Here is a 27,362-nt window from a genome sequence, read left to right as displayed (position 1 = left end):
TGAAGAGGGCAGCTGAAAGTTTAAAATATAAGAGATGACAATAACAAGTCTGAGCAGGTGATAATACATGTATTAATTTGGAAAGGGGGTTTTCATTGTTTACATGAAAACATACAGAAAAGGACCATGTAAGTTAATAAGCTTTATTTATACTGGGAGTCTCAACGATACAATAGTTAAGAAAGCTGGTTTAGGAATAGTGGTTGTTGAGTTCTAACCACAACCTTATCACTTGTGAGCTGATAGCACTGGGTGAATTATTTACAATTTCTCAGCCACCATTTCCTCAATAGTTCCTAAGACATTACATTAATGCAATGATTGAATAGATTATAATCCATACAAAGCATATAAAAGAAATTCTTGGCATAGAGTTATAAAATGTTGGCTATTGTAATTGCACTGTGAACTTTTAGCTGTCAACACAACACAAAACAATGAAACTGGAGGTAATTACATATCTTTTCTATCTACAGCAGATTCCAAGGCAAGCCAGGCATCTCCTGGCAGCGTGAATTCCTTATGTTTATTTCTTAAAGAATTTACATTAAATGACTCTCTGACTAGATTCCAGTATCTTTTCCAAATTCTTTTTAATTATATTTACCTCCTCAGCTTATAATAAGTGACATTTGTGTGTTTCTTAAGAAACTATTCTGAACGATTTGTATCCGGTGACTTGTTTCTCAAGTATCCTCAGACTTGGTCATCACTCAGCTTTTCTCAAGTTATTATTCAGTGATTACCACTTGTCAACTCATGTGGGAATTGCTGCCTCTCCTCCTTACTCTAATATAGATGATAACCTGTGAACAAACAAGCCCCTTTCCACCTTCTAGCTTTGAGATAGAATTCTCTTTCCCTGAAAAGTGGCCTCCCACCCTCTGCTTAACATTCACTATGCCCTTACTTCTTGGGTAGAGCTGTGCTGTGCACACTGGGTATGGTTTTCCTTTTCAGCATTTTAACGTTTAACCAAATAATCAAGTCTCCTATTGACAAAGATTCTTTGCTTGACCAAATGTTAGTCAGGCTTCTGAACCTCCTCTTAGGCCCTTCCTTATAAAATTTGGGTTTAGTAAAGATCCTTGCTAGGCACTTCAGCAAGTGTCTCACTGACCTCTCTGATACTCTTGCTTTCTGATACCAACTTGCTCATCCTCTACCAACTCACAATAATGTTTGATCACCTTGCTCATCCTTCATCATCTCCCAGTGATGTCCTATCACTTTGGTCTGTCTTCACAAAGAACCAAGTAAGATCACCTTAACTAGAATCTCCATATCCCTGGGATTTCCTTTAAGTAATTGTCCATCCATTGGGCCCCTACCCTGCTCCTTGACAATAAATTTTCACTAGTCCATGGTGTTTAGAGTTTAGCCCAATCTCTTTCTCTTCCTATAAAATCCCATTGCCAAATGTCACTGAGCAATTTTTTTCTTTAACAACATGCATGAACCAATTAGGAATAGAGTCCTGACAATTAGAAGAACAAGGAAGATAGTATTGTAAACACAGTGCATGCGCCCATCAGAGGAGCTATGATAGACATATATTGCTTTCTGGGAAGCTGAAGCCACTATAGCTGGGAAAGGGAGGGGACATCAAAGAAATATTTCTGTTGACCAGATGGCTGTTGGGCCAGACTATGACTGGGTGAAATACAGTTCTTGATTTATTGAAGTTCCTGTTTGCTACACAATGCACTTCCCTGTCTGGAAAAATGATAAATGGCCCTTTGCCTCCCACATACTTTACAGAGAGTGACTTAATCCTCCAAATAGCTGAACTACTAAATGCTAGATTATGTTAATAATAAACATCTTTTCTGACACATAAAAGTGTAAAAGGACTTGAGTTTACATTGTCTTACTTAATGATCATAACCATTCTATTTTCAAATGAGTAAAATAAAATTAATGGAAATTAAGCAAATTTTCCAAAACCATTAATTTATACCCCAACCATTACTGGTGCATTATTTCCATGTTCTCTCACTAAAACTTGTACTATACTCTGTTACCTCACATTTGAGATTAGAAAGAATGCAGGGGTGTGTGTGTGTGTGTGTGTGTGTTTTGGGGCTGGGGTTATTCCATGGAATTATCCCACCATTCAGAACATTATTTGTATGGGAAAAGCATTCCAAATATGAACAAGCTAACTTGGATATACAGTTTTAGAATATAACAGATTTATAAGTTAGAAATGTATGCTATATATGCAAAACATGAACCTAAAGTTTAATATTTTATTAACTTATTTTTCTATCAAGGAAAAAGTTACAGATTTCCTTTTAAGTATAATTTTTGATGCCTTGATTCTACAAACTCCTAAAGATACAGTAAGGTAGATTTACATTTCTCTTTTCTAAAAAAATAACAAATCTTATGTTAGAAGTGAAAGAAACCTATCAACAATAATATACTTCTTTGTTAAGCTACATAATGCATTAATTGCCAAAGAAATTTCTAATATTTCATTTAAAATTTGTGCTTACAATATGCTTTTCTTAGTCTATTTGGCTTTAACATCAAATATTTAAATACTTTACTCCATTCTACATGCTAGTTTTTCTTAGGTAAAGTTAAGATTTTGAGTGTAGAAAACCAAGTAATATTTGTTTCAGTTAATTCTTTTTTTAAGATTATTTATTTATTTATTTGAAAAGCAGAGTTACAGACAGAGAGTGAGGGACAGAGAGATAGGTCTTCCATATGCAGGTTCACTCCCTAAAATTACTGCAACAACCCGGCCTAGTCGATTTGAAGCGAAGAACCAGGAACTTCTGGGTCACCCATATGGGTGCAAGGGCCCAAGTACTTGGGCCATCTTTCATTGCTTTCTCTGGCCAGTAGCAGAGAGCTGGATCAGAAGAGGAACAGCTGGGATTCAAACCAGTGCCTACATGGGATGTTGTCACTGCGTGCGGAGGCTTAACCCACTGTGCCACAGGGCTGGTCCATGTTTCAGTTAATTCTTTTGTCTTGATTCTCTGTACCTTAAATATCCTATCATGTCTATTGTGTTCCCTAACCACTTGTGCCACAGCTAGGAGATTTCATTTGCTAAGAAGTTTCACTAATAATTAAATATAAGGTTTTTTTAAGATTTATTTAATTATTTGAAAGACATAGTTACAGAGAGAAGAAGAGATAGAAGGATAGAGAGAGGGGGGAAGGAGAGAGAATGAGAGAGAGAGAGAGAAAGAGAGCTTCCAACTGCTGGTTCACTCCCCAAATGGCTACAATGGCCAGGGTTGGGCCAGGTCAAAACCAGGAGCCAGAAACTTCATCTGGGTCTCCCATGTGTGGCAGGGGCTCAAGCACTTTTCAGGGCACATTGTCAAGGAACTGGATTGGAAGTGGAGGAGCCATGATGAATTGGTGCCCGTATGGAATGCAGACATCACATGTGGTGACTTACGGTGCTATGCCACAATGCTGGCCCCTAGAGATAATTTTTAAAAGTGTTTTTGAAAAGATTCTGTATTCCTTTTTCCCTGGTTCCAAAAATCTGTCAACATGTACTTGACAGAGTTAATTTTCATTTTCTTTTTGTAGAAAGCAGATGATTTAAGAGAGCTCAATTCTGCTTCCCTGATTCCTGTTTCCAGTGGTGTCATCTAAACATGAAGTGATCATGGATAATACTGTTGGTCTTTAATGGGCTTCTGAAGCTCCCAAAATTGTCTTTGCAACTCACTGAGCATTCCTACTCTTTGTTAGAAAATCAAGATTTATTTGCCGGCCAACTAACTTCTCTCAAAGTTATCTTCTGTTTACAATGAAGATATAGTACCAAGAATGCAATTGGAAAGTGGAGCTCCCTTCTTCACAGTGAATTTAAATGTCGAATTATAATCAGTGGTTGGCTGAAAAGCATCTGAGTCCTATTTATATCCAGGATCTTTGGTTCTTCTCAAGTCAAGTCTTTGACATATTTTGTGACCTGGGCCTAGGCATATTGTGTTATTCAAAGATTCCAAGTAAAAGCTGATCTCAGAGCCTACCAACAAGAAGCAGAGCAGCCAGGGGATGTGAGACACTCAACTGGACTTAAATAGGTTTGGATGGGGGTGGGGGAGATGGCATGAAGGAAGGAAAGGAGGGATGGAGGGAGGTAAAGAAAGGAAAAATTGAAGGATGGGAGGAAGGGAGAGAAGGAGGATGGATGGAAGAAAGGTAGGTAGGAAGGGAAGATGGAAGGAAGGGAGGGAGGATAGAAAGAAGGCAGTTGGAACAAGGGAAGGAGCTTTCAGCACTTAGAGAAGTTTGGAAAGCAAAATGTTTAGCTTGAACCAGGTGGTAGAAGCCAGGATCCAATAATATTGTGACGTAGAAGGAATGCAAGCGCCTGGAGGAGAAAGACTGGAAGGAAGCAAGAGGAGCCAGACTCTGGCTGAGGTTAGTGGCAGCACAGACAAAACCCTGCTTTGAGAAAGCACTAAACACCACAAAGCCTGCACTCCTTGAATGCAGAATGTTTGACTTGGGAGAAAACACGGTGCAAAATTGAAAACATTACACTAGCCTGTTAAACTAATACCAGCTGACTGCTATTTGGAGACTAATTTGTCCTTTATGTAATTAGAAATTAGGAACCCTTCTGGGAGTAAAAGCCACTACAGAAGAGTAAATAACGGATCAATAGGCAGAAAGAACAGAGACAATGTCTCAGGGGATGCAAAGCAAGCTGGGGCTCTCACATAACTTGGCACAGGAATTATACTTCTAGGTGTATCTTAGAAGATGAATAATTGCGTAAAAGATTTTAAACACAAATATGTTAGTGCAGTCTTTCTGTGGTAAAACATATGAGAGCAACTGAAAGTCCTAAAAAGCTGGATACAAGTGCTATATACCATAAAAAGGAAATCCTAACATTCAAACAATTTAAAATATTTTAAGTTATGCATAATGTAGTGAGTGAAAATATGAGCACTTTGTGCTGGTATAATATTGTCTCTGTGTGGAATAGTTTGAAACTACAGACTATGGCCACCTCTTAACAATGCAATTATGGGTGATATATATTTCCTCAATCATTTTACAGATTTTCTAAAGAGTATGGAAAGTAGTATAATGTAGAGCTGAACCAAAAAACAAAAAGGTCTGTTTGGCTGTCTGGCTTTGCATTTTTACTTTCTTTATGATCTTGTATATTTTGCTAGCTTTATGATCCTGATCCTCCACATTTTATTCAAATTCTTTAGGATTTAGTTTATTTGTGTAAACAGGATATTAGGAATACGTATGTCACAGGACTGCTCTAAAGATTAAATGAAATAATGTAAAATGCTTAGAACTGTGCTGACTGTAGTTAACCATTTGAAACATTTTAGTCAATCATTACTTCCATAAAATGAAGTATATGTGGGGGCCAGTGCCGTGGCGTAGTGGGTAAAGCCGAGGTTCAAGTCCCTGCAGCTTCGCTTCCGGTCCAGCTCTCTGCTATGGCCTGGGAAAGCAGTAGAAGATGGCCCAAGCCCTTGGGCTCCTATACCCATGTGGAAGACCCAAAAGAAACTCCTGTCTCGGATCAGCTCAGCTCCAGCCGTTGCGGCCATTTGGGGAGTGAACCAGTGGGTGGAAGACCTCTCTCTCTCTCTCCCTCTGCTTCTCTGTAACTCTGCCTTTCAAATAAAATAAATCTTTTAAATACACAGATAGGGGTGTTGTTGGTGAAGAGATCACAGTCTGGAGAGACTAGACTAAAATAAACAGATTGAAAAAATAGAGACTGGCCGGCGCCGTAGCTCAATAGGCTAATCCTCCGCCTTGCGGCGCCGGCACACCAGGTTCTAGTCCTGGTCGGGGCACCGGATTCTGTCCCCGTTGCTCCTCTTCCAGTCCAGCTCTCTGCTGCGGCCCAGGAAGGCAGTGGAGGATGGTCCAAGTCCTTGGGCCCTGCACCTGCATGGGAGACCAGAAGCACCTGGCTCCTGCCTTCAGATCAGCGCGATCATTAGAGGGTGAACCAACGGCAAAAGGAAGACCTTTCTCTGTCTCTCTCTCTCACTATCTACTCTGCCTGTCACAAAAAAAAAAAAAAAAAAAAAAAAAGACTAAAATAAATCTTTTAAAAAATTAAAGTATATGTGTTTTAGGTGTTCACATAAATGTTTATATAATGTTTATATTCTAAAGCAACAGAAACAAATACAACTATGCATTTAATAAGCTGTTCAGCATTGATAGAAACCCAGTGTAATCACATCGGTTTACTTTGAGGCAGGTGTGGGGGAAGAAACTGATGAAGGGCATATTAGGCAAGGAGATGAGAATAAGCACAGTCCGTGAAAAGCAAGCCTCTTCACCACAGCTTCATGTTTCCTCTTTCTTTATGGGTCACACTTGTTTAATTCTCTCCAGGTTGCTTAGTACTTTGGCATGAATTTAGATTATTAATTATGAATAGTAAGTGTCATAGGACACACCCAGACATGTGGAGTTTTCTGTAAACTATTGAATTTGCGAAGCAAAGTGCTCAATTGTGTTTTTTCCATTCGTTAAGGCCCACAAATTCATCTCCTCTACAGGCTGGCTGGAGAAAAGGAGGTATGTTAGGAAAGTGCATTGAATTGACTGTGTATGTGTTTCTGGTTCTCTACAAGTTAAAGTAGGTCTTTATCTCAGTGTATTTGCCCTACGGGGTAAGTCGCAGGAGAATCCCACAGAGAATAGAACTGGAGAACTAAGTAGTTTAACCCAAGTTTCCATAGTGATCTAAACTCTTGGGACTATGTGATTTAGTCAAAAAGTGCAGCATGAATTTTAGCTCTGGATTTGCTAGAGCTAACATTGGACAAATCAGTGAATTTCTGAATGTTAAACTTGCCAACTAGAAATCAGTCCTCTAGAGAGTGGGAGGATTCAATGAAATATTACTTGGGATAAAAGAGTGATGTATAGTAGGCATCCAATAAGGGGTGGCTGCTACTGCCTAACAAGTAAAGAACAAAGGGAAGAGGGTAGTTTTCCCAGTAATGACAAAGGCTGATAACAGCCAACAGCTAGTGTGTCAAGCTCTATTTTGAGCAATTTGTGTATAATAATGCAGTTACTTTTCTCAATAACCTTCAGAATTGGGGCAGGTTTATTTCCACAACTTCAGAAAGAAGGAAACTACTAAATGTGAAATTTAATTTGGAGTCATTTTGGAGTTCCTTGAAACCCTATTAGTATCCATGTTATAAATTGCCTTTCTTTTCTCTCTCTATACTATGATCTCTTCACCAACAAAACCCCTATCTGTGTATTCTCAGGTTTGCCTAATTTATATGCAATAAATTCATTCTAAAGAGAAACCCTCTGTCTTAGTGGATGTAGAAATTAGGAGCACACTAAATGGATAAAATCATTTCATTTAAAACTTATGTGACTACAAAGGAATGTATTGATTATATCTTTATTCTTTACAATACTTATTCTCACAAAGAAAGAGCAGTTTAATAGCAAGTATCAGGACCATCCAGTAGTTTTGTGTTGAGTATTAATACAGATTTTACACTGAGTATTTTGGATTTTGTTGCCACTTTTGGATCTCAGCTGCTGATTTAGTGTTTTTATAGCTTCCACTATGTCCCTTATGACCACAGAATCAACAACATAGTCCATACCTTTCATTTGGTTTTGCTCAAGGCTTCTGTCCACATAATAAATCTAATCAAATTCATAGAAAACCACTAAATAATAGAAACAATCATGGGAGGGCCACAGTTTGAGGAGTGTGATTAACAACCCACAAGCATGTCTAGAATCAAACACAGAGCAGTCAGTGCATATGCATACTAGGAAAGGTCCTCACATTAAGTTATTTTCTGCATTAGAAAATAAAAAAAAAAAACAAGTGTTTAAGAGTGCTTAAGGTCATTGTAAGAAATCTGTTTTAATCACACTAAGGCTCCTTTAAATGGCATTTCTAAACACAATTGCCTTAAGAGGAAGAGTCAGGGATTAAGTGACTCTTGTGCAATGTATTTTCTAATTATGTGAATATTTTTAAAAATGTCACCTTGACATAACTCTAAGCCATTTATATGTAAGTGATTTGTGGATTAAGGCATTTAACTTCTTGAGCTATCATTTTCTAGGCTTATAAGAATGCTTTGTTCAGAAAAATATGCCGATACTCAAGACAAATATTGAGTAATCAGAAAAGCCTATAATTTTATTTATACTTTTACTTGTCAGTAATATAAGATGACCTTCATTTAATGGTGCAACTACCTATGCTAATGGTTGCCAATAAGCATCTCATTTGAAATAACTATCCAATCTTGTTTAGGGAACAATTTTTATAGCTATTTGTAGAAACTAGCAATGTTTAGTTCTCTTTATTTTTTGCAAGACTGCTTTAGGAATCTAATATAACTGAAATAAACAGAAGTCAACATTTGTTATATTAGATTTCTGTACCATACTAGAAAGATGAGGATTAAGGAGACAGAGACTCCATAACATTTGTTACACATTACATGGTAAGATGCTCCATAAATAATGCATCATCTTCCCAAGGATATCAAAAGAAGAGGCTACTCAAGTAGGAACATTATTGATTATAGAACATCAACTTCGTATTCTAAGTTGAATTAGAATTAGTAAAATTTAAACATCTTTCTTGACCAAGACAATAAGAAAAGATGACAAAGGGAAATCAAGGTACTCTACACACTGCATTTTTGTATGTGTGTATGTGTATGTGTGTGTGCAATGATTATGATTTGTAGAAGATAGCTAGAAGGAATTCAAGTTCACTAATAAGGATATAAGTACTTAAAAAGACAATGTCTTCTAGAATAGGATTACTAGTTTCCTGACAGTCTAATGATAAATATCCATCTGCTAATAAATAAGGAGGAAAATGCAAAAAGAAAAGAAAAAGCCCTGCTACTGAAAGGTTGCACAAAGATAGATTCAAAACCTACTTTGGGAGGGAGGAGTCAACCTCTATTCTTGGGAGAAAAAATCATGTAGGATCTTAGCCAGATAGAAGTTTAAAAATAGGGGATATACTCTGCAAAGGCTTCTTTTTAAAGAATATTCATTAAGAATTTGATTTTTTAGGAAATTGAGTTTTCTAAAATGGATAACCTGTGGCATTCTGGGATTTTCAAAATATGGTATCAATTATAGTCTAGCAATGAGCAGATCATTTGTCAGGACTTCTGGGAGAAGAGCATGATTTTGTAGACAGAATTCTCAGGCACCACGGGTAGAATAAATGATAATGTGAAGAGTCAAGGCAAAAAGAATTTCCTCACAGAAGGACTCCATATGACTTCCTAGTTGCTGGTAGCTGTGGACCCTCACTCCTTCTTACTTCCTGAGATATGAGCATCCCTGCAATAGAAAATAGTAAGAGTTGGGGTAGGTGTCATAGATAAAAATGTATAGGTCATGTTTGAATGAGTACAGAACATTTATTAGCATTGGTTTAATCTCCAGCTAAAATATCAATAACAAAATTGTGGTGAAATGGGTACAAATTTCAGCCAACACTACAGGTATACCCAAAATGTATCTATTTTTCTGTGGCTCAGATCAATTCGTATTCTAAATCCTTTTCTACCAAGATGTCACACACATAATCATATTTGAGATTTGGTTCTTTTTCTAAGAGTTGTTTTTAATGCACACAAAACTGAAATTGGACGGTTCCCCTCTGAGCATCACTGTCACTTGCTCACTTGACAGCCAGGGTCACTACCCATGGGTGTGTCCATGTTCCCTATATGCCTGAGCTTTTTAAGTACAATGACTCTCCCAAAAAGCCAACAACAGGATCAAGAAGAGAGGCGTTATATTTATTCCATGTCTCTGTTCGGATGAAGAAATATTCAAGAGACCATCTGAGACTCGTCTGCCCAGACTTCTCTAGCAAACTTTTTATAGCAGATCCCACAAATACCTCAAGTTCCATCACTCCTTCAGCCGCCTTCTGGGAGAGAGACCATGGGGTACCTCTTTGTGGGATCCACTGGTATCTGTAATGTCATGATTCTCTCTTTCAGTTCACATCATTCCCAAAACAACAAAAACATTTCTCATCTCACAATAGGTTTTCTTAACCTCAGCACTACTGACATTCTAGGTCAGATATTTCTTTGTTATAGGGGACTGTCCTACATATTGTAAGATATTTAGCACCATCCTGCCCTTTACCAATGGCATCCTCCACTCGAAGTTGTATCTATCAACAATGACTCTGGACTTTGTCAAATGTCCCTTGGGGGAGAAAAATCACCCCAATTGAGAACCACTATTCTATAAAAAGTCCTCTTTTCAAACCTCACTCCTTTCAAATGTTTTGTTTGAGCTTGATCTTATACTATGGGCTCATCCTATTACATTGGGTCCAGAGCATGAAATTAGGAGAAAATGATGTATTTTTTAAGCACCCTTCCATAATAGCACCTCTTCTTGACATGTCACAATTCCATCCTTCTAAGTAGATACTGCATGACAATTCCACATGCTCTATCATTGTTTTCCTAGTTCCCATTTACAAGTGGGTGTGGAGCTAATAAGATATCCTTAGTATTGACAGGTAATAATCACAAAAAATTTTATAATCTTTTCTTCTGGAATTGAGTAGTTTAAAAAGTAAACATCACAATATATTTCAGAAATTTAAAACATCATAAAAAGTCATGTAATACACATATTCATATCCATCATCTTTAAGAACCACGCCTGCATGGAAGCCTAGATGCACCCTTGTTGACTGCATTCCAGATGTAGCCTCTGTTTCCATTTTGGTGATGAGATGAGCACAGTCACATTGCAGCTCTCCCTGCTGGCTACCATAGTGACCTGCAGGACTACACTATTATTCAACACTCGGGATTTGGCTATTTGCAGTAGAAATGTTCAAACTCAAGAATAGTTAGAAAGATTTAGGATAGTGATCTATGAGGCATTAAAAGTGAAAAATTTGCTCATATTCTGATAAGAGAATAACAATTCAAAATACCATTCAGAATAGCTCAATGTTTCTCTGAGACACAATTCAATCTCAGTCCCAAAAGCCAGTTCTTGCTTATAAATTCCCTCCTCGTTATTCCACCTGTCCCAGAGGAGGAGGAAAACATTTGAGATCAAGAGTTTTATGTTCAGGGGAAGGCTCTGTGGTGCAACAGGTTAAGCTTCACTTGAGAAGTTGGCATTCCCTACTGGAGTACGTGGTTCAAGTCATGGCTCCTCTGCTTCTCATCCAGTTTCCTGAGAATGAGCATAGGGAGTAGAGAATGATGGTCCAAGTGCTTGGTTTCTTGCCATGGAGTTCCTGGCTCCTGGCTTCAGCCTGACCCAGCCCCAAATATCTCTCTCTCTCTCTCTCTCTCTCTCTCTTTTTCTGTCACTCTGTCCATCAAAGAATTAAGCAAATATATATTTTTATAAAACTGTTCCAGTCACATAGCTTTTAATTCTCTCTATACTTTTCTCCTTTGCCATTGATTTCACACTGTACCAGTCACTTTGTTTTTTGTGATAATAATGAAAATAATAATAATGCCACATTGTGGTTTTCACCCAAGCTCTTATTACTGAAGAGAAATGTTATATAGCAGAATAATCACTATTAACACTCAATACCATAAGTATTTTTAATGAGAAATACTGTCAAAGGATAATTATCCAAGGATGCTTTTATCTGCTATCAGCAAAGTGATACAATTTCTGGAGACTAAATACATGGCTTTGCAATAATGTCACCCATAAAGTATTGGCCATGCAAAGATCAAATTGTTAACCAATGACTGCTTGGAGAGGGTGTTGAACTATGATCCAGAGAAAGAATGTAACACCATGAAATGAGAACATTTCTCCAGCTTGGACTCCAAGTAGGAACTGACATGTCCTGCTAATATTGCTCACATCATCACACATTACAGATAATACAGAGGCAGAGCCCCTCTCTCTCAAAGAGAACAGAGGGCTAGAGCTAGAGAAATTAATAACTATAAAATAACACAATAGTTTCCATGGTAGTAAGTGTCATGTAATATTTTGTAGATCATATTGATAGGATGTAAAAATTCTAAGGCTATGAAATAATAAAGACTCAATAACTGAGGTTTGGTTTCTTAATAAGTGTATAACCATAGAAAGGAATTATCAGACATTAATAATAGGAGCTCTGAAGTGGAAAATAAACCTTCCTACAGAGAGAGTGTGGTGCAGTTAGTGCGGACCATTGAGAAGGGGTCAGAGCCATCATGGATGGGGCTTTCCTTAGAATTCCTGATGAAGGGAAAGCACCATGTCCTCAGAGCAGGGCAGAAATTGGAACTGCAGAGAATTCACTGTACCCATGAGAGCTTTTTAATGTCAATAGGTATGGCAAGAACAAGCATTTTGTGAGTAACTATTCTCCATGTTTCTTCCTTCCTGCTCCATCTATGGCTGGAGTGAGATCACAGGAATTTTTCATACCTGTTGGAAGAGGGAGTACAGAGAGGTTTTCAAAGAGCTAAGAGTGAGCTTACTTTTCATTAAAAATATAGGAAAATTGTTTTTATTAGTAATTATTTCCAAGAAAAGTCAATTGAAACTCAGAAGCTAAAGGAAGGAATCAGTGAAATAACAGTAAGAGTTTAGCAAGCCAGAGTTAAGGGATTTTTTGTAAAATCTTTGGCATTAATAGGAGAGATTTGGGGCACTGGAGCATTAGGAGGGTTTCAGGAAAAATAACTGAATGAGGTAGATTTCTAGAAGTTTTGCTCTGACCCAAACCATATCATTCTTCTTGATGACATTGTGAACAGACTTTGGGAAGTATGAACATCACTTTCCAGCTGAAAGGGATGACACTGAGGGTCTTTGCTCTGTCCTCTAGGATGTGGAATTATACATTCAAACTACAGCCACTGTATGTGCCTGAGTACACACATGGGTCTGGGAAATAAGGTGTACACTAATGCTATCCTCTCTAAACACCATGCACAGACTGACTTACAAGATAATGTGTTTCCAGAACTCACAGTGCTAAGTCTTGATAACTCAAAGATTGTGCTTCCAAAGGGGAGAACCTAGGTACCAGAGCACATGTAAAGTATCTCAGAACCTAAAGCCACACTGCCACCTGGTGACTTTGGGCTCCTCATGGTCATGGACCAGAAGAGAAAAAAGTTACTATGAAAAAGAAAATTTTTTAAAGAATCATTTTATTTTATTTGAAAGACAGAGTTACAGAGAGAGGTTTACTCCCCAGATGGCTGAAACAGGCAGAGCTGGGCTGGTCCAAAGCCAGGAGCTTCTTCCGGGTCTCCCACACAAGTGCAGGGTCCCAAGGACTTGGGCCATCCTCTACTGCTTCCCCAGGCCATAACAGAGAGCTGGAATGGAGGAGGAGCAGCCGGGACTAGAACTGGCACCCATATGGGATGCCGGCACTACAAGCCAGGGCTTTAACCCGCTGCACCACAGCGCTGGCCCCCTGAAAAAAAATTTTTTTTAAAGTTACTATAGTAGTTGATGTACTTTGCCCTGATTGTCATGAGGAATTAGGGCCACTAAAATTGATGGGGACTTGTGATATTTCTATTCCATTTGGATATGGTAATGACAAAGTTCAGCAATGTGACCAGATAAAGGAAAGATAAGCAAAAGCTCAAAGCCCTTGGGCATAGAAGTGTAGATTGTCACAGCAGGTAAGCAAATTATGGCAGTTCAGTATGTAACTGAAGACTATGAAAATCTAGAATGGAAGTGAAGAAGGGAGATGATGACTACTGGTGATGGTATGGGTTACTGTGGTGGAATGAAAAGGCCATGCCAAGGTGGATGCTGGCAAGCGAGCGTCAGAGCCTGCCTGGCAACAGGCTGTGATTGGATGGCTTTGGAAACTGCCTGGCAACAGGCTGTGATTGGTTGGGGCATAGACCGCTCCTTGACCGGATTGGCTGGTCTTGGCTATATAAGATGTTGTACCAACTGAAATAAACGAGTTTTCGGGCTGCTTGCCTCAAGCCCGCTTTCACCCGACTCCCGGGGTCTATGTGGTGACTCTGCGCCTCTTGCCCCCACCACACTCCTCTCAGAAACGAATCCACTGCAACATTGTTGAGAAATCAACTGCAACAGGTTACAGTAGTGGTAACTGCATCTTGTTTCACTAAGTCTAAGAGACCAAGAAAACTCAGGCTGGAGTTCCTGTGAAGCTGACTACCAGGGACACACTATGGTATCCATTTTTGTTCTGCACATTGCACATCCAAGCTTGCCTCTCATTTCAGTGCCAAATGTAGCAGCCTAGATTCCCATACAACCTTAGATTCACCTTGCGTTGGTAGCTGCTCACCTCAAGCAAGAGTTTCTTTCTGCCTCACAGCCTTCCACAAAGTAGTGGCAGTCTGCTAGACTAGTGTGCAGGAATGGGGACTAGAGGGAGGCGGCAGTCAATGGAGCTGGCGAGAATCATCAGCCCCTGGACAAGGGAAACTGGTGGCTATACACTCTAGTGTGCAGGCAATACACTCTAGTGTGCAGGCATCCAAGACAAATAATTCCAGGAGGTATCCAAGTGCTCTGTGGAAGTCCCAGGATAGTAGAGATCCTGTTGCCCAGAGCAGTGACTCACTGAGACACACACTCCTTTTTCAGCTTTCCAGGCCTTTCTGTTTGACTTCTTCCATCTTGTACTTTGAGGTCCTGGATTCTCTCACAAATCAGCTACAAGAACCAAAGTCCTTAGTTCAGGTTCTAATTTTAGAAAATCCAAAATCATGGCAATTCTTTTAAAAAAGCAAATATCTTCTGTCCACAGAAACACGTGTCTCTCTGGGTGTTCTTCTTCCCTTTTGTAAGTGCCCATATTAAAGTTCTGCTGTTTGCATTTCTTTGGTCATTGGTTGGCTTCTTCTCTCTAACTTAGCTAGTTTTTCACACCCATGGGTTTTCACTGAATCGCAGGATGGTGCTAGGAGACGGAGGTCCTCAGTGTTCTGCCCCCAACATTCCTTGTTTTATGTTGCAGTAAATGAAGTTAAGACATCTCCATAATTACGGAATATGTTTAACACTTGCTCAAGAGGTTAGAGTTTTTATATTTTTTCTCAACTGTCCTGATCCCTTCACAGCTGCTGTGGTTAGTTGTGTTTGAATGTATTTGGCTATGAACTTAAACAATAAAGTGTGGTCTGCCTTTAAAAAACACTAGACACTGAGTCAGAGGCACTTGATTACCTTCTATGATTTTTTTGTGTTGGGAAACCTCCTCCTGTCTTCCTTGAGTGTTTCTCAATCTGCAGTGAAGCCACTGAGCATTATTTGGTGTCTCAGGTTAGAAGAGCGAAGTGAATGGCACCCGGGTTCCTCTGATATACTTACTTAGGAATGGTCCTAATCCCATTAGGACCATTGTGCTCATCATTTGAAGTGCCTCCATGAGTTGTCATATTTTGAACTGTGAATAATCCTCTATATTTTCATTTAATAGTTAGATGCCAATACAGGGAGAATAATCTGTTTCTACATGAGGGAGTCAAAATCATTTCTCAAAATACTAAATGTCACATTAACCCATCTCTTTCTGACCTTCATCTGCTCAAGTCAATCATTATGTTGCTTTCCAATTTTACAAGGGTATATTACTTTCAATAGAACAAGGTCTGAATCCAAAGGACATTCCCAGGAAAAGGAGAATGGCATGCACTGGTACACTGTTAGTTCAAAAGAACAACCTCTCCAGCATTGGACAGAGTGGAAAAATAAAGTTGAGGGATGAGAGAAGAAAAATGGGAGAAAAGGATTTCACATGTGTGCGTCCTGGTTTGCATGTGTGCTCTAAGATGTTGTTAAGAAGTGACCTGCAATAAAAGAGTGACCCCACTTATCTTCCTAATAGAGATTATTTTCAGGAAGGCGAAGTGGAGGCTCTGGATGGCAGGGCGTGGTCTTCAAGAAAGCAGCAACAATACTCTGGGCCCCCAAAGTGCAGGGATGAAGTAGAGGCTGACACCGTGCTCAATAGGCTAATCCTCCACCTGCGGCACCAGCACACCAGGTTCTAGTCCCGGTCAGGGCGCCGGATTCTGTCCTGGTTGCCCCTCTTCCAGGCCAGCTCTCTACTGTGGCCTGGGAAGGCAGTGGAGGATGGCCCAAGTGCTTGGGCTCTGCACCCACATGGGAGAGGGAGACCAGGAGAAGCACCTGGCTCCTGTCTTCTGATCAGCGCGGTGCGCTGGCCACAGCGCGCCGGCCGCAGCAGCCATTTGGGGGTGAACCAACGGAAAAGGAAGACCTTTCTCTCTGTCTCTCTCTCTCTCTCTCTCTCTCACTGTCCACTCTGCCTGTCAAAAAAAAAAAAAGAAGTTTAAAAAGTGACAAAAAATTGTATAACAATTGTTTGCATTGTTGACTGGTATCAATTTATGAAAATACTGCTCAATATGATGATTAAAATACTCCTCCTTATCAATTCGTCCTACTTTTCCTAGTCAAGTCTGGTACCCAATATGCAAAAAGACAGAAAGGGGTGAATTACAAGAAACTAGCAAGAAAGGTCTGTATATTCCAATGCACACATACACGTGAACTCCCCCTTCCACACACCCAAGTTTGTTTGAGCTTATTTCTCTCCTCTATCATTTGAAATTAGCAACATTTTTATGTTTCCTAACATTTCTCCTTTATAATTACTATGCAATATATAAAGAAACTGATCATGGAGAATAACGGAAATGAGACTGCTCCTTCAAAACTAACCTGCAGGGGTGAATTAATTTTGAGAAGGCTTTAAAAAAAAAAAGACTTATTTATTTACTTGAAGGCAGAGTTACACAGAGAGGGAAAGAGAGAGAAAGTTTGAGAGAGGGAGAAAGATCCATCCACTTGTTCACTTTCCAAATGACCACAATGGCCAGGGCTGGGCCAATCTGAAGCCTGTAATTCCATCCAAGTCTCCCACATGCGTGGCAGGGGCCCAAATATTTGGACCATCCTCTGCTGCTTTCCCAGAGGGCATTGGCAGGAAGCTGGATTGGAAGTGAAGCAGTGGGGATACAAGCAAGCACACATAGTGGATGACGACATTGCAGGCTGCTGCCTAACCTGCTACACCTCAATGCCAGCCCCAAGGGAGCCTTATGAAATATAGGCAAAATGCTTTATAACGTATTCACTAAACTGATTAACACGTGCCCTTAAAGTTAAATAGGACATTTAACCACCAATTCTTATACATTTTATTCCTTGGTATTTTTTAATTTCAAGCTTCATTGTCTGTATCCACACATCTGTTGCCTGGAATATTATGAGCCAACTTAGAAGTCATCCTCAACTCCTTTCTCACACACTCCCCATCCAATCCAATAGGAAATCCTAGAGGCTCTATTTCCGCTTGCACTGCCCCTCCCAGTCTGTTCACCATCTTCAGTCACCTGAATGATTAGAAGAGCCTCCCAACTGCTCCCCTGAAGCTTACCTGCATTTACTCTTAACATTCTTGCCACTGGGACCCTTTCAAAATATGTCAGACTGGAACTCTGATCTGTTCAGAACATACCCTCAGCTCCCTTCTGTCTCTGAGTTAATGCTCAAGTCCTTAGGAATGAGTGAAGGCCTTACATGCTGGGGTCTCCTATGCCTCCCTGACAACATTTACAACAGTGTAGGTACACCTCCTTGCTCGCTCACTGTAGCAAGCCTGGGTTTCTTCTTCTTCTTTAATCTCACAGCAATCATGCTTTCATGTCGGGACTATTTATTCTGCCTGGAATTTCCTGTGCTAAGTTCTTCGGTTCCTGCAGGTCTTTGCTCACATCTCCCATTCTCCTTGAGGATTACTCCTTGGGGCTGGCTCCAGTGTCCTGACCTGCCCTTCTCACATTCTGAGCATATAACTTACTTCTCTGCAAAAGAAGCCATTCCAGGCTCATAGCAAACTTTCCCTGCAGTTGCTCTTAAGTCTTTGTCATAGTATTGGGTATCTTATTGCTCAACATGTGGTTATTGCTGGCCACAAGGGAATAACATGGGAAAGGGGAGCACTACTGCCCGCCATTCATGTCTCCACTGACACCTGCTCAAGGCAGTAACTTCTCGATACCAGGGTTCATACTCCCAGGCAAACAGAATACGTAAACTTTCTTAGGACTCCAAATCCAGGCTTCCAACTGTTTCAGTAAATAGTTTATAGAATGAATTAAAAAATTAATATCTTGTGGTTTCCTGATATCTTGGGTTATGTTTTTTTCATATTTGAGGCCCCAGAGTTGAGTGTAGTTTCCAGTGTTTAGTAGAAGCTCAGTCAATATTTGATGAGAGAAGGGTCCTCTCACAAATTTACTAAAAATGCAAATAAAAAATACTGAATAATATAACATGCAGAAGTTGCATGGTAAATAGCAGGCATATTGCATGAGAAACCAAAGGAAAAGCTGAAGAAATTTCTTGAAATCTATTGGCTAGAAGACAAAAAACTTTTTTCATTAACTGCATTTTTCAACTTGCCTATTGGCAACAAAGTGGTTTAAAAATGGGAAAGCATCATTATGTTACAATTATTTACTCTCAAATTCTGACCACTTTTTATAAATTTAGTTTGACTCCTTATTGAGTCAAAACAAAGTGATTATTATGAAATCATGATTAAGTATTAAATTAAAGCCACAACACCAGCTGCTCAATTCTGAGCCTAAAGTCTAAAATCCGGGAATGAGGCTGAATATATTTATATTAAATTGATAAGTCCCATTGCTGTAATTTTATAAAAACTGATAGAGCACTATAAATTGCTGAGCTGATTTTGGAAGAAGCTATATTTCTCATTCAAAGAATAAATCAAAACTTAGGATTACAATTCACTTTGAGTGGAAGCAGAGGGACAGAAGTGTGGTTAAATACATTAGATGCCATCATAATAGTAAAAGCCTAGCTCTCGTGTTCACAGTACACATGCATTGCTCTTTTCATGATTCTTTGTTCTTCTTTGATGTTTCTTTTGAATATTAATTATCAAATAAAACAGTAGGTAGTCAAACATTTAGGAACTACTGATCTAGCATATCAAGCTTTTGATTTCTTTATCTCTTTAATACAAGTGACAAAAGTACTTATATGATAAAACTGCTGCTTATATTAAATTAAATAAGATGTAAAAATATACCAGAGTGGGGTGGCAGCACTGTGGTGCAGCTGGTTAAAGCCCTGGCCTGAAGCGCTGGCATCTCATATGGGCTCCAGTTCTAGTCCCAGCAGCTCCACTTCTGATCCAGCTCTCTGATGTGGCCTGGGAAAGCAGTGTAAGATGGCCCAAGTTGTTGGACCCCTGTACCCACATGGGAGACCTGGAAGAAGCTCCTGGTTGGCCATTGCAGCCAACTGGAGAGTGAACCAGTGGATGGAAGACCTCTCTCTTTGTCTCTGCCTCTCTCTGTAACTCTTTCAAATAAATACAATAAATCTTTATAAAAATATACTGTAGAGTTCCTGGTATAACTGTATATCATTAACTATGTATGTATTAGGTAGGTAGATTTACAATTATCCATTTATACTGGGTTTTGATCCAATTTTAAGTCTTTAAAAATATAATTTACCTTTTGTACATGGTAAAAGATCAGGTATGAAAGCTGTATTTGAGAGTTAGATACAATAAGTAGGAGAGGGAGGGGGAAGAAAGAGAGAGAGAGGTGGAGAGAGAGAGAGAGATTCTCTCCATTGGTTATGAACCCCAAATACCTGCAATGGCTAGGGTCAAGCCAGGCCAAAGCCTAGAACCAGCAACTTAATTTGGGTCTCCCATTTGGGTGACAGGTACCCAACCATGTAAACCATCACTACTGCCTCCCTAAGGTCTGCATTAGCAGGAAGCTGGAGTCAGAAGCCAGAGCTGGATATAGAACCCAGTTCTTCTAATGTGGACTGCAAAAGCTTAATCAGTGTCATGACAGTTACGGTCCCAAGACTATCTTAACACCTTATCTTGAAAAATTAGTGTTAAGCAGCTTTTTCTAATATTCAGAGAGAGTGTTAAGCACATGTTCTCCATCTAGTGTTACAAAAGATATCTAGGGGGCCTGCGCCACGGCTCAATAGACTAATCCTCCACCTGCAGCGCTGGCACCACTGATTCTAGTCCCAGTTGGGGCGCCAGTTCTGTCCCAGTTGCTCCTCTTCCAGTCCAGCTCTCTGCTGTGGCCCGGGAAGGCAATGGAGGATGGCCCAAGTCCTTGGACCCTGCACCCACATGGCAGACCAGGAGGAAGTACCTGGCTCCTGGCTTTGGATTGGCACAGTGCGCTGGCCACAACACACCAGCCGTAGCGGCCACTTGGGGGGTGAACCAATGGAAAAAGGAAGACTTTTCTCTCTGTCTCTCTCTCTCTCTCTCACTGTCTAACTCTGGCTGTCAAAAAAAAAAAAAAAAATATATATATATATATATATATATATATATATATATATATATATATATATATAGGGCCTGCATCTTCATTGCTAGTCATAACAACCCTTGCCACAAATTAATAGGCAATCAAATTTTAACAATTCTTACTAAACAACAAGCTAGGAATTCTGAGCATAATGTGAGTCATGTTTGATTACAAATTGTGCTTCATATACACTACAGTTAGACTGTTTAATTTCCGCCTTCTCATTTGCCAGACACGCTGGAAGACTTCTACAGATTACTAAATTCAAAGGTTTTCTTTTATATCTGCTCCTTTTGTTTGAGACGAAAATAAAAATATCTTGTAGAGTATGTGCAATCAGATAAAACCTCTTTCAACTACTTTTAAAAGTCTACGGAGTCACTCCGAAGTACAGTCTTTGAGGGACAAGCATTGATGGGCAGCGGGTTAAACCGTCAGCTGGGACACCTATAACCCATATCAGAGTTTCTAGAACAGAGTAAAACTTCTGCCTCTGCTTCTGAATAAAGCTTCCTGTTAATGCACCTGGGAGGAAGAATATGATGGCTCAAGGTCTGAGTTCCTGCAATCCATGTGGGAGACCCAGATGGAGTTTCTGGCTCCTGGCTTCTACCTAGCCCAGCCCTGGTTGTTGGACATTTGTTCTTCCAGTGGATGGAAGATCTCTCTCTTTCTCTCTCTGTTTCTCTGCCTCTCAAATAAATAAAGATGAATAAGTAAACATTTTAAACCATATATATACGTATATAATTTTAAAATTTTTGACTAAAATATATATACTCAGACCATACCCCTAAATTTGAGGCTGTGCAGCTCCTGGTTACCTCCTTCACTTTGCAGAAGTACAAATAAATAAACAGACTTGGAAGATTAATACACCATTTAGAGCTGGTATCTAACCTTAATTCAGAATCAATTAAGAAATATCAGTATGTTTATGTTTTGACCTTTCCATTGAAGATTAAATTAATTAGTTCTATTATTCTTTTATATTGTAAGTGGATGTAGTGACAATAATAAAAAGTAACAATAAATACTTTCCTTCTGCCAGGCAGTTGTTCACAACTGTACATGTTTTCTCATTTAATTTTCTCATTTAATTTCTCATTTAATTTAAGAAAAATTCATGAAGCACGTGCGATTATCCTAAAGTGACTTTTCCAAGCTGCAGTTCTACTAAGTTAAACTAGAACATCAAGCTTCTATATGGATTCTTTCATTATCTGCTCAAAAATCATCTAGCGCTTGCAACCAATTACCACATATCTCCTCTAGCATTGTATCAACTAGCCTAGAGAATTTTTCACTATCTAGAAAGAAATGTTTGAAGTTCCATCTTAGGACTTGAAGGATACTGAGATAAGGGGAAGAAATAATGAATTAGTTATGTTCTTATAATACTTTTAATCTGAGGCTTTCCAGACAGGCTTTTCATGATTTATAATCTATGCTATTTCTTTGTATTTTAGGTATAAGAAGAAAAAGACGACAGGATTCTGAAGTACTCAGATAAAGTTAAAAAACTAAATGACTGTGAATATAAAAGAGGATAAAGGGGGACTGGCACTGTGGCACAGTGGGTTAAAGCCCTGGCCTGAAGTTCTGGCATCCCATATGGGCACTGGTTCAAGTCCCAGCTGCTCCTCTCCCAATCCAACTCTCTGCTGTGGCCTGGGAAAGCAGTGGAAGATGGCCCAAGTCCTTGGGCCCCTGCACCCATATGCAAGACCCAGAAGAAGCTCCTGGTTCTTGACTTCGGATCAGCTCAGCTCTGGCCATTGTGGCCATTTGGGGAGTAAACCAACGGAAGGAAGACCTCTCTCTCTCTATCTCTCTCTCTCTCTCTCCACCTCTCTCTGTAATTCTGTCTTTCAAGTAAATAAAAATAAATCTTAAGAAAAAAAAAAGAGAGAGATAAAGTAAAGATTACAAATTTTTCTCCGCTTGCTTGGCCTATTCTCAGGCCATGTACTAATTGAAACACTTGGCATCAATAGGAGAATTTATTTACCTCTTTTATTGGAGAAGCCCTGAAGAATTATGCCTAGGTATGGTCAACAGCTTTCCTGCCCATAAGGATTGTTTTTCTCTCTTTTTCCAGCCAATGGAAACATGATTGTTAAGTAGGCCACCTACACATTGGATTTTTGTTAACACAGATTTTTGTTTAATGACGTCTTCCTGCTTAATTCATTTTCCATGAACATGGAGCTGTGAAGAATATGGATTTGGGGCCACCTTGTGACGAACTTAGAAAAATCCTGAAACTGAACCCTGAGACTTGAATTTCAAATCAATGCACGTACCATTTGATACAAATTCAAAGTTTCAAATTACATCTTATTAGTTGGTCCTGGATTGGATATTCCGTTTTTATCAAAGCAGAAAATACCAGAAAACTATGAAAAGCCTAGAAGAAAATCCTAAGAACTGATGATTTCATGAATAAACTCAATAGACTAGAAATAAAAAAGTTATAAACTTAAAACATTTCTCCATATACTGGTACCCCTATTGTCTTTAATCTCTTATATGCTATTATAACAAAATATCAAGGACTGAGTAATTTATAATAAACACATTTATTGCTAACAGCTCTAGAGAACAGGAAGTCCAAGACAGAAGGCATGACACCTGGTAACGCCTTCTTGCTGTTTCATAATGCAGTGGAAGGTATTGCATGGGTGAAATAGAAGGGGAAGGAAAGCAAATTCATAGTTTATAAGGACCCCATTCTTGTTTTTTTTAATCCAAATCAATTTGCAAACACCATTTTTATTTGGATTAAAAAGCTTTAGATGAACAAACATATGATACATACATGTTATAAGACTAATTACCACTTAAACCTCAGATGATGATGATACAGAAATTAGAATAAACCAAGTTTTAACCAGGTCTGAAAACCTTCAAGCTGAAAAGTCATTAACACCAATTTGGGGATTTTATACAAATAAGTGTCCCCCCAGCCCCCACTTCAGTTCTTCCTCATAGGAAGGGAAGGGTGGGTGAAAAAAAACAAAAACAAAGGCCTTTTAAATCAGTTGGCTGACAAAACAGACTACTTTAAACCTATAGGTTTTCCCGCATATGAACAAAATTCTCCACAGGAACTTACATTTTGAAAACATTTAGGCCATTATACTTTCTAAGCCACATTACTACAGTGCCTAAAACTCATGCAAAAAAGATGTATAGTTTACTTGTACTTTCTTAAGTCAGAACATTTTTTTTTCTTTTTTATAGACGGTGGCTGATCTCAAATCTTATATCCTAAATGTTAACTGGTATTCTCCAGGTTAGTATACAGAAACACATGATTCTAAGATAAATACATAGGTTTTTTTTTTTTTTAAACATTAATTTAGGGCCTGCCTACTAGTGCCCTGGGCCGGCTCTGCACTGTCTTATGGAATGCCCTGGCTGGACCCATGGTTCCGATGCACCTTGAGACACTGGCAAGGAGCCCAGAGTGCTCTGCTTTCTAATGCCCCATGTGGCCCACAGTGAAGAGTTTGTAGAGGCTGCCCAAAAAAGTCTCATCCAGACCTTAAAGTAAATGAATATTTATTATTATTTAAATAAATAAATGAATAACCATAAATAATAAATAAATGAAATAAATGAATGAAACAAATAAATAATTTAACCAAAATTAGATTTCAGGATCTTTGGTGTAATTCAAGGAAATAATGTCTAGAAATAAAAGAATCTTAGTCCATGATGATTCAATGGCCCAAATAACCAGGAACTGAAGACTTCTTTATCTGATTCAGTTTAACAATAAGGTACTGACATAACTACTGCAATATATTTTTAAAAATTTAAAATTGTTTAAAATACGTGATGCAAACTGAGATCCAGTGGTTGACTAAATGCAATTAAGCTACAAGGGTCACTTGTATCTAAAGTATCATCTAGATACAAGAGACTTTTTCCATCTTACACTCTTTCACCCTCATGATTTAGTAAGTATGGTAATTACACATTTGCGTATTGATTCATAGCAGTTTAAAAGGAAAAAATTATCCTTTGAGAGTCACTCTCTCAACTGAGAAACAGCAGTGGAAGCTCCACCACCATGGCAACCACCGTGTCACAATAAAGCAGGTTTCAAAACCATACCACCAAGCTACATAATTCCATGTTTTTCACTGCCTCCAAATGTTTATTCTAGGGCCATATAAGAGGGACAGGGTCACCAAACCCAAGTGTTTGGGATCTGTTATGGTATTTTTAGTGAGCGTTTTCTTAAATTATGATTCCCTTCTCTGTAATTCAAAAGCAGAAACGAAACTTAAAAAAAAATTTTAGAAAGCATTAAACTCTGGTTGACAATCAGAACCCTGAAGCTTACAAGAAAAAAAGGCCACATCTCATAAAGAGGAAATAAAACATAAAACATAGCTGCATATGCAGGCAATCTACCTTTTCATGATTATCCTTCTGGTACACCTCAGATCCAATAACACACTCTCTTCCCTAGATCAGGTTAAGTGTTAATGTTTAAATCACCTGCATGCACACCTCAATGCTTTCTTGCAGATCAATGTTTTTCAATGTAACAAATTTAAAATTTAAAATCATCTAACATGTATAGGCATAAACTGTAAATTCATTATAAACAGATCAAAAGTACCCTTAAACTTACCTGCCAGGCTATACATAATTCAGGGTGTGCAATGTTCTGCAAAAATCACTGACAGCAGCGATGTCTACCTCAGCACAAGAAAAAGTACTCTCTTCTAGCTGCACTAGCGGCACACAGACTCAGAGTACAGACACCAGCTTTCTGCAGTGGGCCTCAGAGATCATGGAGCAATTGTGCTGAAGGACCCCATTCCTGTGATGACTAACCTCCACCATTGTAATATTAATCCATTCATGATGGCAGAATCCTCATGACTTACTCTAAAAAGTTACACCACTCAATTCTATTGCATGAGGGATTGTTTCCAAAATATGAAATTTGGGGGACAAATTCAAACCATAGCACATTTGATATTTTTTTAAAGATTCATTTTATTTATCTGAAAGTCAGAACTACAGAGAGGAAGAGGAAGATATATATATATATATATATATATATATATAGAGAGAGAGAGAGAGAGAGAGAGAATCTTCCATCTGCTTGTTCACCCTCCAAGTTGGCTACAACAGCTGGGGCTGGGCCAACCTGAAGTCAAGAACCAGAAGCCTCATCTGGGTCTCCCACATGGGTGCAGGAGCCCAACCACTTGAGCCATCTTCTGCTGCTTTCCCAGATGTATTAGTAGGGAACTGGATCAGCAGTGGAGAACCAGGATGTTTAACCTGCTGTACCACAGCACTGGCCCCAGCACCTATGATTTTATTCTTGATCTCCGTTGTGTTAAAAAAGGTTTTCTGTGTTTGTGTATGAAAACAAAGGAACAGATATTATCCAAGTAAATTGCATGTTAGAATCAACCTTGAATCACGGATCCTAGAGTATTCCTTCAGGGATCTCAGATATATTCATTAATAGAAGCATAACTTTTCCCCTGGGTTGTATGATGCATTTCCTATCTCCAGGAATAGAACCTTGAGGTAGGACATGGAATTATACTGTCCAGGTACCCTTTCAGGGAAAAACTTGCTGTTATAGCTCAAGAGATTGGTCTTGTCCAGGGCCATGCCTGTGCTGGGGCAGCCTGGATCAGCTACTAAGTGAGGACAGAAAGGCTGGTCATTTCAGCACTAGGTGGAGCAAAGAGATTTGCTGTGGGTTGTCACTATCAGGTTTGCATCCTAACTGGACTATTCTCTGCTCAATCATGTGTCCTCCCCCTGCCTTCAATATAAATATATTTAACTCCAAATTCACTTCAGAATCTATTTCTTGAGAAACTAACCTGTGACATGATTTTCATTTTAAAACTTTTATTTATTTATTTTCATTTTATTTGGGTAGAGAGATGGAGAGAGAGACAGAGCGAGAGAGTGGTATCTTCCATCCACTTGTTCACTCCTTAACTGCCTGCAAGATCAAGGGCTGGGCCAGACTGAATTTGGGAGCCTGAAACTCAACCCAGGTACTCACATGGATGGCGGGGACCATCAACTACTGCCTCCCAGTGTGCGCACTAGCAGTAAGCTGGATTCAGAAGCAGAGCTGGGAAATGAGCCCAGATACTCTAATGTGGTATACAGGTGTCCCAAGCAGCATCCTAATCACTGTGCCAAAGGGCCACCACACACTTTTTTCTATACTGATCCAAATCCTATTCCAATGCTTTCAAATTTGCTCTCCCTTCTTGACAATATCTTAAGTAGGCTTGTTATAAGAAATTGTGTTGATAAAAGAAGATAGAAAACACATAATGGCAGAATATTCACAATGATCAATCTTTCATGGGCTTGGTTAATGTTTTGCATACAACTTAAAGGTTTAGGTTTCAAGAGAACAACTTAGAGTAAAGGTTTCAAGAGAAATATTACATACTAAAAACGCATGGAAAAATGAAATTAAAGGTTTATTGTGCGCCGGTGCCGCGGCTCACTAGGCTAATCCTCTGCCTGCGGTGCCAGCACCCCAGGGTTCTAGTCCCGGTCAGGGCGCCGGATTCTATCCCAGTTGCTCGACTTCCAGTCCAGCTCTCTGCTGTGGCCCAGGAAGGCAGTGGAGAATGGCCCAGGTCCTTGGGCCCTGCACCCACATGAGAGACCAGGAGGAAGCACCTGGCTCCTGGCCAGGTAGTGGCCATTTGGGGGGTGACCCAATGGAAGGAAGACCTTTCTCTCTGTTTCTCTCACTGTCTAACTCTGCCTGTCAAAAAAAAAAAAAAAGTTTATTGTGGTACCAAATAAATTTTGAAATCCATGCCTATAAAGGGTCATCAAGAAAGTTCACAGAAATACATATTATGAAAAAAACTCCACGTGGATTTCAAAAATTTTTTGCAGCAAAGTAAATGCGTCTTTTAATTCCATTTTTCAATGCACATCTTGAAAGGCTGT

The 27,362-nt window shown here is 39.2% G+C and overlaps 1 protein-coding gene and 1 long non-coding RNA gene across 4 annotated transcripts in view; one reads left to right on the top strand and one right to left on the bottom strand.

Moving 5' to 3' along the window:
* LOC133765101 (permeability factor 2) overlaps positions 1-27,362 on the top strand; it is a 111,717-nt gene that overhangs the window by 40,292 nt on the left and 44,063 nt on the right. The gene's annotated exons all lie outside the window — the stretch shown is intronic.
* The window catches only part of LOC133765102 (uncharacterized), a 72,874-nt gene that overhangs the window by 16,965 nt on the left and 28,547 nt on the right, over positions 1-27,362 (bottom strand). Inside the window, exon 4 of one of the 2 annotated variants that reach the window (XR_009866573.1) lies at positions 9,267-9,345. This is a non-coding gene — a long non-coding RNA (uncharacterized LOC133765102). Of the gene's footprint in view, positions 1-9,266; positions 9,346-13,176; positions 13,445-27,362 lie in introns of those variants that run through there. The other variant, XR_009866574.1, reaches the window with a different exon arrangement.

The sequence above is a fragment of the Lepus europaeus genome, chromosome 8 (assembly GCF_033115175.1).
Source record: "Lepus europaeus isolate LE1 chromosome 8, mLepTim1.pri, whole genome shotgun sequence".
Lineage (NCBI taxonomy): Eukaryota > Metazoa > Chordata > Mammalia > Lagomorpha > Leporidae > Lepus > Lepus europaeus.
The sequence above is the reverse complement of the archived record's forward strand: the minus strand, read 5'-3'. Positions and strand labels throughout refer to the sequence as shown.